The sequence below is a fragment of the Echinops telfairi genome, unplaced genomic scaffold (assembly GCF_000313985.2).
Source record: "Echinops telfairi isolate 266 unplaced genomic scaffold, ASM31398v2 ScPeMD7_3533;HRSCAF=4204_0, whole genome shotgun sequence".
Lineage (NCBI taxonomy): Eukaryota > Metazoa > Chordata > Mammalia > Afrosoricida > Tenrecidae > Echinops > Echinops telfairi.
In genome coordinates this window covers 30,558,321-30,567,929 of record NW_022107431.1, presented here as the reverse complement: position 1 = coordinate 30,567,929, position 9,609 = coordinate 30,558,321, and positions in this window count along the sequence as shown.

The window sequence follows — 9,609 nt, the reverse complement described above, 5'->3', positions numbered from 1 at the left end:
AAAAAAGACTATTTCAGCACAATCTCGCCACCTACGCCTGCAGTACACTTCTCCCCCAGTCTGGTTTCTCCTTTCCATTTTGCATTACACTCCAGAGGTCAGCAGGCAAGGAAGAGAGCTGGTTCTACTTGTATTTCTCATTCCACTCATCCTTCCAGGAGCACAGGCTATCTGTTTATAACAAACCAGTAAAACTTTGGGCGGGAAATGTTGGGTTTCCCGCTCCCCACCCATCTGTTATCAGAATGCAGCCAGACTTTGAGAAGACTGGTTATCTATTAGTCAATTGGTATTCTAAACACGCGAGGGTGTGGGCTCCCCACCTGGCTGTGGAGTCTCTCAATTGTAACTCAGCTTGTCCCCAAAAGGGCACCCAAATGAAGGAGAGGTTTTAGTTTTGGACGTTTTAATCCCAAACCTAATACTTAGGTCAGAAAATGAACAATGTTGCAAATTCCTAAAGGACAGAATTGACTGACATTTTCCATGAAGTGTAACAATAAAGTGACTGAATATGAATACGACAAAACATAAACTCACTAATGAGCTTGCTTAAAGTCACTTAAAGAGAAGTGATGTAAATCCAAAGCTTTTTTTTTAAGGAATTAAAAAAATCTTTCAGGAATAATTTATTTTGGTTGCACATGTGAAAATTATTATTTTTCCTGACATTTCTCATGTTTCATCCAAATTGGATTATTTGCATGAAAAATAAAATCACAGGCTTTAGAGGATTTCAGACCAGAGGACATCCTGGATTTATGACTTTCAGAAAGTACTTCTCAAAATTTTCATTTACTCAAGTACAAATATGAGAAAATTAATTCGGCCTCTGAAAATATGAATACCCCGGATCCAGCAATTCTATTTCTAGGAAATTGTCTTAGGGAAATAATTATAGAATTCCACAAAGGCCTTTTTGTCAAGAATGCTCATTGGCATCATTGAAATTTTGGGAAGTGAAGTGTTAACAAATTAAGTAATTGTTGGAATAGATTATGATATATCCATATATAGAAATACCAATTTGTATGATGGTGAGAATAAATTTAATGACATGAAAAAATGTTCTCATGTAACACTAAGTGAAAAAATTAGAAACTCTGCCTAATGTAGTTCATCTTTTTTCAAGGGCCACATTTATATCCTTGATAATGACTTGGTCTATAAATGTGGGAATGTCAATAATGATTTAATCTGTGTGGGAGGAACATGAAAGAAATTTGGCTTCTCTCTCTTCTTCTATATATTTCCAAACTTGCTTCAATAATATGTACTACTCTTATCAATAAAGACCCTAATTAATACCCACTCCATAACTGAGATGAGAATCAAATTAGGTGAGATAATTTAGAAACAAACAAACAAACAAAAAAACCCATCCTTTTAAATCATTCATTATAGACTCCACTCAAAATGACTTTGATTTTTTAAAAATTCCCTTTAAAAGATAACACTTTGTCATCACTGAGGGTATTCAAAAGAATGGATCGCACAGCATGAAGGCAGTTTCAAAAGAGACATCATGTCCCTGAACTGCTTTGAGCAGTGGGACACAGTGTAATGGCATTTACACTTAAGGTGGCTACTTGAGAGCTTTGGTTTGTTTGTTTAAAAACCTGTCATTGCACTATAGCCGCATTGGGTGCATAGATGGACCAACATCTAATGCAAAGTGAGCAATTAATCTGTCACAGTAAGTGCCTCCTCTTCTTCAGACTGATAAACGGTATCTTGTCAGAGCCGCCGTGTCATCTCTGAAACGAAGTGCATGGGCCCCACGGATCGCTCTCCTTCCTTATCCTTTGTGGCGGAATGGTTGAAAGACAGCTCATATTGCCTGCATCTTTTTCTGGATTTTTCTCCTTGGAGAGAGGTACCCTTTTCTTCCCCTGCCCAGTCGCTCCCCACTCCCTTTTCCCCACTCCCCCTCTCTCTTACACACACACAGATACACCACCATACACAAACATATGAGGAAGCTTCTTCAAAAAGTTCCTGGGAAAATTCCATTATCTCTTAATTAAATTTTTCTATGAGTTCTTGAAGCTCCCTCATGTACACACAAACACATGGATGCACAGATGCATGTCTCACACACACACACACACACACACACACACACACACACACCCCTTCCTATGTTTCGATTTTCTCCTTTCCTCCATGCTGAGTCAGGAGCTCCCACCGCCTTGCCTATCTCTGTTGGAGCATTGACCATAGAATATCGTAAACATCAGTCTGCTTATCTCGCCCCTGCAAGAGCGGCCTCAAGAGATCATTCACTGCAGGGGCTTCATTTCTTCCTCTGAGTTTGTCATCTGAAAAGTGGGAACATAAGGCCCACTTTGGAAGTCTGTTGTGGGGCTCCCACCAAGCGCCGGAAGTACAGTGCCTGACACACACGGAACACGCAAACAAACAAAACCGCACTCCAGACTCACTGCCGCCAGGGGCTCTTTTGTAAAAGAATATTTTTATTGGCACTTCATCCACATATCATACAACTCAACGGTTCCATCCGATCAAGAGGAGTTGGACAATCATTACCACAATCAAGTTTAGAACATTTTCTTCTTCCTTGTACTCATTGTTACTCATGGAATTATTTTTTTTAATTGTGGCAAAAATATACACAACAAAACATTCTCCAATTCCACAACTTCTACATGTATAATTCACTGCCATTGATTATACGCTTCGTGTTGTGCAACTATTATCGATATCCTTTTCCAAATGATTCCACCACTATTAACATAAACTCAAGGTCCCCTAAACAAATACTCTTCCACTTTCACCCATGGTAAATTTTGGTCGAGTTTGATTTCTTTTTAAAAATGTTTTAGTCGTTTTTGATATCATATTCCCATATTGTACACTGACACAGTTAAATCTCTTTGTAAGAGTTGTACATACGTTATCACAATCTGTTCTAGTGCTTCCTCCTCCCTCTCGCATTCATTGTTTGCTCCACAATTCCCCTCACTCTCTCCGCCCCCCTGTCCAAGGAAAACCATTGCATCAGTTATTGTCTCTGCACCCATTCCTTCTGTGCTTCATAAGCTGGGAAACCCAGCAGAAACTAGCCAACCAACTAACAAAAAATGAAAGAGAAAGAAGAAAAATAATAATATAAAGATAAAAAGTAAAAATAGAGAGTAAGACAATCAAAATCCATCTGTGGAATACCTACCCAGATTTCCTCGAGCCACAGGCAGTTTTGCTATCAGACAGATTAGTGCAAACTCATAGTGACCTTTATGACAACTGCCGCCTGGGTTTCTGAAATGGTACCTCTTTACAGGCGTTGAAAACCTCCTCTCTCTTTCTCTGGAAGATCTGCTGGCCTTGTGTGGAGAAGCCTAACATGTAACCCACCACGCTACCACGGCCCCTTGAAACCCTTCAGACAGGTGATCATGGAAATTCTTTTTATGACAATTTTAAAAAATGCTCTTGCATCTTCAGTGCTAATGTGTGATACATGCAAAATGAATTTCTGGTGAGTTAATGAATTAATGTACAAGTGTAGAGAATATAGTTTCAAGCGCAAAGAATATCTTTTTCTAGGGTTTATAGGACAATTCTGCAATGAGCCCACATGTTTTCCCTTCTCATCACTCTTCCCAAGCAACTGGACTGGTACCTGTCCCTGGAGACAATCTTTTCCTGGGAAAAACTCTCTCACTGTCGGACTCACAGTGACCTTCTAGGACAGGGCAGAACTGCCCTGTGGGTTTAAAGACCTTTCAGCTCTTTATGGCAGCAGAAAAGCGACTGTTATTATCCATGTACATAATGTCTGCCAACTATTAGCTCCATATTTGTTAGCTGCCTTTCACACCGAATTTATGGTGACACAAAACAATAGATTATAATCCCATTGCAGTGTCTCATTATAGTCCATAACTCGCAAAACACTTACCGCCATTGAGTCAACACTGACTTCCAGTGACCCTACAGGACAGGGCAGAACTGGCGCTGTGGGTTTCTGAGACTTTCTAGGATACAACAAAACAAAAACGAAAAGCCCTTCTTTCTCCTACCGCCTGGCTGATGGTTTAGAACTGCTGACCCTGTGGCTCTCAGTCCAATATGTAACCCCCACACCACCAGGAGTCTCCATTTGTATTGGCTAATTTTCAGCAGTGGATCACCAGGCCTGTCTTCTAGAATTTCATAGTCTGGAAACTCCCTGGAAGTTTAGTCAGCATCACAGCCTGACAGGTAATTGGCAGCTAAGCATGACGTTCGTTGGCCAGAAATTGAACCATTAAATCACCATTTCCCTGGATTAATTCCACGTGGTTTAATAGGGAGAAGAGGAATTGTGTCTCTTGATCCTTACCTCCTTACCTACTAGTGATTTTTTACCAAGAAACCACATCAAATCCATTGCCATTGAGTCAATTCCAATTCGTAGTTAATTTTATACTCTCTCCAAATTTGACAACTGAGTTTGGGTTACGATAACTCCAACAAGATGCAATAAACTCTACCATGAACTCCAGAACCCCTCTGATCTCGTTAGTTCCAACCTATTCACCTCTCTGAGTGTTGAGTGTTGACAAACCCTGTTAGCTGATTTGCATTCCACCTCCTATCTCTCCCCCACTTCCTTTTAGGAAGATGTTTGTGACTTATTTTAAGCTTGTTGAATCATTCTGAGAGTTAAGATCTATTTTTACGCTTTTGAAGGGCAGTTAAGAAGGATTGATTTAGGGATGTGAGCTACTCCACACTCACATCCCACAGAAACTTCCCCTCGGGGGCACCTTCAGCACATAAGGAGGTCTCTGGTGGTGCAGGGGATTAGGAGTGGTGCTGCTAACCCAAAGGTATCAAACCCAGCCAATTCACAGCAAAAAGATGAGGCTGTCTGCTCCTGTAAAGACAGTCTCAAACGCCCTCCAGAGCAGTTCCATCCTCTCTTAAAGAGCAGCTGGGTTGGAATCAATTCGGTGCCTGTGAGTTGGTTGCTGGGCTGCTTCTCAGATATCAGACCCTGAGCTTCTCCACAGCAAAATACAGATAGCTTCCTAACGCAATGACCTAGGGGGCAGGTGAGACACACAGAAGCATTTGCCATTTGAGAACACCTTTTCAACAGCTCATGAAAGTATTGCTCTTTCTTTGGTTGTTGTTTCTATCTGGATGTAGAACTTTGTTCTCTTTGATGGCGAACCCTGTTACTGTGTCTTTATCAGTCTTCTTGTCTTGTATCCCCTTTACCAGCTGATAGTCAGTGTCTGTCTTCCCAGGACCTAGGGGAAGCCTTCCAATTATGTCGTGGGTCTGGGGTTCCAAAGTGGTTTGCAGGATGAGCAGGAGTCACAGATGAGAGTCCACTTGAATAGTCATCCCACTGTGTTCATGAGCCATCTCTGAGGCCCTGACCCACCAAAGTACATTGGAACTCCCTTCTTCACTGAAACACCCTACTGACTCCTGGGAGACTTTGCAAATTGACGTTTTATCTGATCTCAAATCTTCTAGACTTTCATTTGCTCTCATCTCAATTATGCAGTTCATATTGTGTCCTCCTTACTACCTATGCTCATCTGTAAGTTGATGCTTCCTTCTTGATTGGTGGTGATATTCCATTTTCTTCACCTGTATTCTTTCCGGTCTCTGGAGAAAGACACCATGGCTGGAAATGTGGAGGGGCAGTGAAAACGAGGGAGGTCCTCAACCAGATGGATGGACCCAGTGGCTGTAACAATGAGCTCAAACATAGCAATAATTGGGATGATGGCGCAGGATCAGGCAGTGTTTCCTTTGGCTGGACACGGGCTTGCTATGAGTCACCAGGGACTCAATGGTACCCAACAACACCATTCTTTCCACTAAGAGACTGTGTACAGTCAGAATGGAGTGATCATGTGTTCTTTTATTTTCTTCCTTCCTCCCTCCCTAAGAAAAAGAATTATTTTTTAACCTCAGGTGATCAGTGAAGAACCAAGTCAAGTTACAGCTTAATTGAAGACTTTTTGCTCTTGAAAATGATGAACTATCCTTTTCTAGTTACAGGCTGTACTTCCCTGTCATCCAAGCACTAGAGTTCACACAGAAGCAACAGTGGGATGTTAATAGTGATTAGAAATAAAACCATAATCTGTTATGAACCATTTGGAATCATGGACATGGTTTCCAACAATTTCTCCACATATCCCACACCAGGACCAAACTGAAGATGTGTGGGCGTGAAAATAAGGGCAGAGTTTTAATCTTGATCATTGGGTTTGGATAAAGCCAATTTTCTAAAGTGCCACATCTGAACCCATCTCCAGGGAAATTGTCACTCAGCTGATGGCACAAAGTAACACACACTCATATTTTTTGCAGTGCAGACACCACGTTTCCCTCTATACATGCGTTCTTTTGACGGATGGATACTGAGGGAAACATATGTCTGCATTGTAAAGGTTTTAGCAGAGTCCGTCATTTTCCAGGTAAGAACGATAGCAGTAATATTCTTGTCATTTCATTGTTTTCATTCCTGTTAATAATTCATAGCATTGTTCAGGGGTTCATATTTTATCCAAACTTATCAATAGGAATGTGGGCATGACAGTTTCAAAATTCATCGTAGAGAGAACCCAAGTGTATTTTTCGTTCTTTCCATAAGGAGACTGGGGCTAAAGAAATTACCTGCTTAAAATGGCTATTGTTAATAACCATTGAATGAGTTCCGACTCCGATATGGACAACAGACTGAAACATCGTCTGGTCCTGTGTCACCCTCACCATCGTTGTGATGTTTGAGGCCATGGTTGCAGACACTGTGACCCTATCATGTCGAGGTCTGTCTTTTACTGCCTCTACCCAACACGACGTCCTCGTCCCGGGCCTGGGCCCTTCTGACAATACGTGCGAAGGACGTGAGTTGAGCGCTCACCATTCACTTTTCAAGGAACATTCTGGCTAGCAATCTCCCATCACTTTTTTTTCATCCTTCTGGCAATCCATGGTATTGTCTTCGCCAACACCATGATTCACAGGCAGCACTTCTCCTTTGGCCTTCCTCATTCATTGGGTAACTTCTTAAGCTCATGAGGCGAGAGCAAACATCATGGCTCGGGTCGAGCACACCTCAGTCTTCAAAGTGATGCCTTTGCCTTTTAAAGCGATCTTTTGCCACAGATCTTCCCAACGTCAGATGTTGTTTGGTTTCTTCACTGCTGCTTGTGTGGAAATTGACTGACTCCATCGCAACTTCAATATTTGTCCATTTATCATGTTAGTCCAGTTCTGAGAATTTGTTTTTGTCTTTATATTAAGGTATAATTCATTCGAAAGCCTGTCTGTGATCAGCCAGTCCTTTAAGTCCACTTTCTGCATGAATGGTTGTGTTATCTGCATATCACAAGCTTTTTCTTTATAAAAACCAGCTTCTCGGATTACTTGTTCAGTATACAGATTGATTTTAAAAGGTATAAGGATACAACCCTGACACAGCGGTATCCCCTTGTCCTATTATGATGTCTGTCTCTTGGTCTATGTGTAGGTTCTGCATGACCACAATTATGTGTTTGGAAATTCCCATTTTCTTCAATGCTTTTCGTAATTTGTTGAGATCCACACAATCAAGTGATTGGGCACAGCCAATAACACCTAGGTAAATATATATCTTCCTGGTATTCTCTGCTTTCAGCCACAATTCACCTGGTATCACTACTAATGTACCTGGCCTTTTCCACTTCTCCCCAATACAGTTTCCTGTCGATGTACTGTTGCAACCTTTTTGAGTTATTTTCAGCAAAATATGACTTGTGTGGGATGTGAGTGGTATTGTGTGATCATTTTCATGCTTTATTGGATGACTCTTCTTTGGAATGGACACAAACATGTGTCTCTTTTAGGTGGCTGGCCTGGTAGCTGTCTTTCAAATTTCTTGGCATAGAGGAAGACATACCTCCACAGTAGCATCTGTTTGTTGAAGCATTTTGATTGTTTGTCTCTCAATTCCTGGAGCCTTGTTTTGGCTAGTGCATTCCGTACAACGTGGCCTTCTTTCAGTGCTGTGGATTCTCAATCCTGTGCTGCTTCCTCAAGTGGCTGAAGATCAACCAGTTCTTTTTGGTACAATGACTCTGTCTATTCTTTTCATCTTTGTTTGATGCTTTCTGCATCCTCTAATCACTTGTCAAAGAATCCTTCAATATGGGAACTTTAGATGGAATATTTCCCTCTGAGTTTTTCAGCTTGAGAAATGCTGCATATGGTCTTTAATCTCCATTTCTAACTGCAGATCTTTGCACAATTGGGTGTGATACTTAATGCTCTCTACTGGGGCCATCCTTTGATACCTTGGACTGAACTCTTCCATTTCTTCCTTTGAGCTATTCTATGAGCAAGTCCCCAAGTCTCTTCTGACAAGCATTTTATCTTCTCTTACTGTCTTTAAAATAGTCTCTTGCTATCTTAATTTGTGATGCCCTTTATATCTTCTTTCAAGTTGTCTGGTCTTTGGTCATTAATGTTCAGGGTGTCAACTGATTTGTTGGTCTCTAAATTCAGGTGGATATGTGTACTCGGTTCCTACTTTGGCTCTTGTAGACTTATATTAATTTTCGACACCTTGAACTTGCAATTGAGGGTCAAGTCCACTTTTAATCTCTGGCCTTCTTCTAACTGGTGATACTGCGCTTTCCCATCCTCTTTTTTCCACAGATGTATTTGATTTGATTCTTTTGCACTTTATCTGGCCCTAGGGTATAGTTACCATTTATATTTTTGAAAATAAAATCACAAAGAATATATTATTGGTCTTGCAAAATTCTGTGATTCAATCTCTGGTCGCATTACTTAGGCTATATATTCCTGCTACTTATACCTTCTTCTATAGGATTCCCATGAGTAGGAATAGACTTGTTAGCAGTGAGTCCCCCCAGCCCATCACCCCTTGGGGGAGGATGGGTTGGGTTTATCCTTTTACTTTATTTCCAACTTTTACATTCCTATCACTAGTAATTATCAATGCATTTAATGCCATGCAATGTGGTCAATTATAGAATAAAAAGGTTGGTAAAACATACCGTTCTTTGTCTTTGGCATTAGTGTTTGGTGTATAACTTTGAATAATAGCTGCAGTCTTCCTTGTAGGCATGTGGATATCATTCTATCACTGACAACATTGCACTTCAGGATGCATTTTGCAATGTTCTTTTGGCGATAAATTCAGTGCCATTTCAACTGATCATTCCCACCATAAAGACCTTTACTACGTTTGTTTCAAAATGGCCAATACCAGCCCATCTCAGCTCACGTTTGCCAATGTGTCCCATTTCATTTGTGATGACTTCTAGCTTTTCTAGACTCATCTTTCATGCATTCTATTCTGACAAGAGGGATAGACACAATGGCTGCAGCAATGGGCTCACACAAGAACGCCAGGGAGGACGGTGCAGCACTGTTGTCCATAAGGTCGCCTAGTCAGAACGGACGGACGGGACAGCACCCAACAACCACCTGTTGTGATTATTTATTGCTTACAGCTGGTTTTTTTTCTTCTCATTTTGAGTAGTGCCCAGTCAGAAGATGACTATCTTATTAGCTTTGCTGAATCCACATTATTCAGGTTGACGCTACTTTGAAGAGGCATCACTT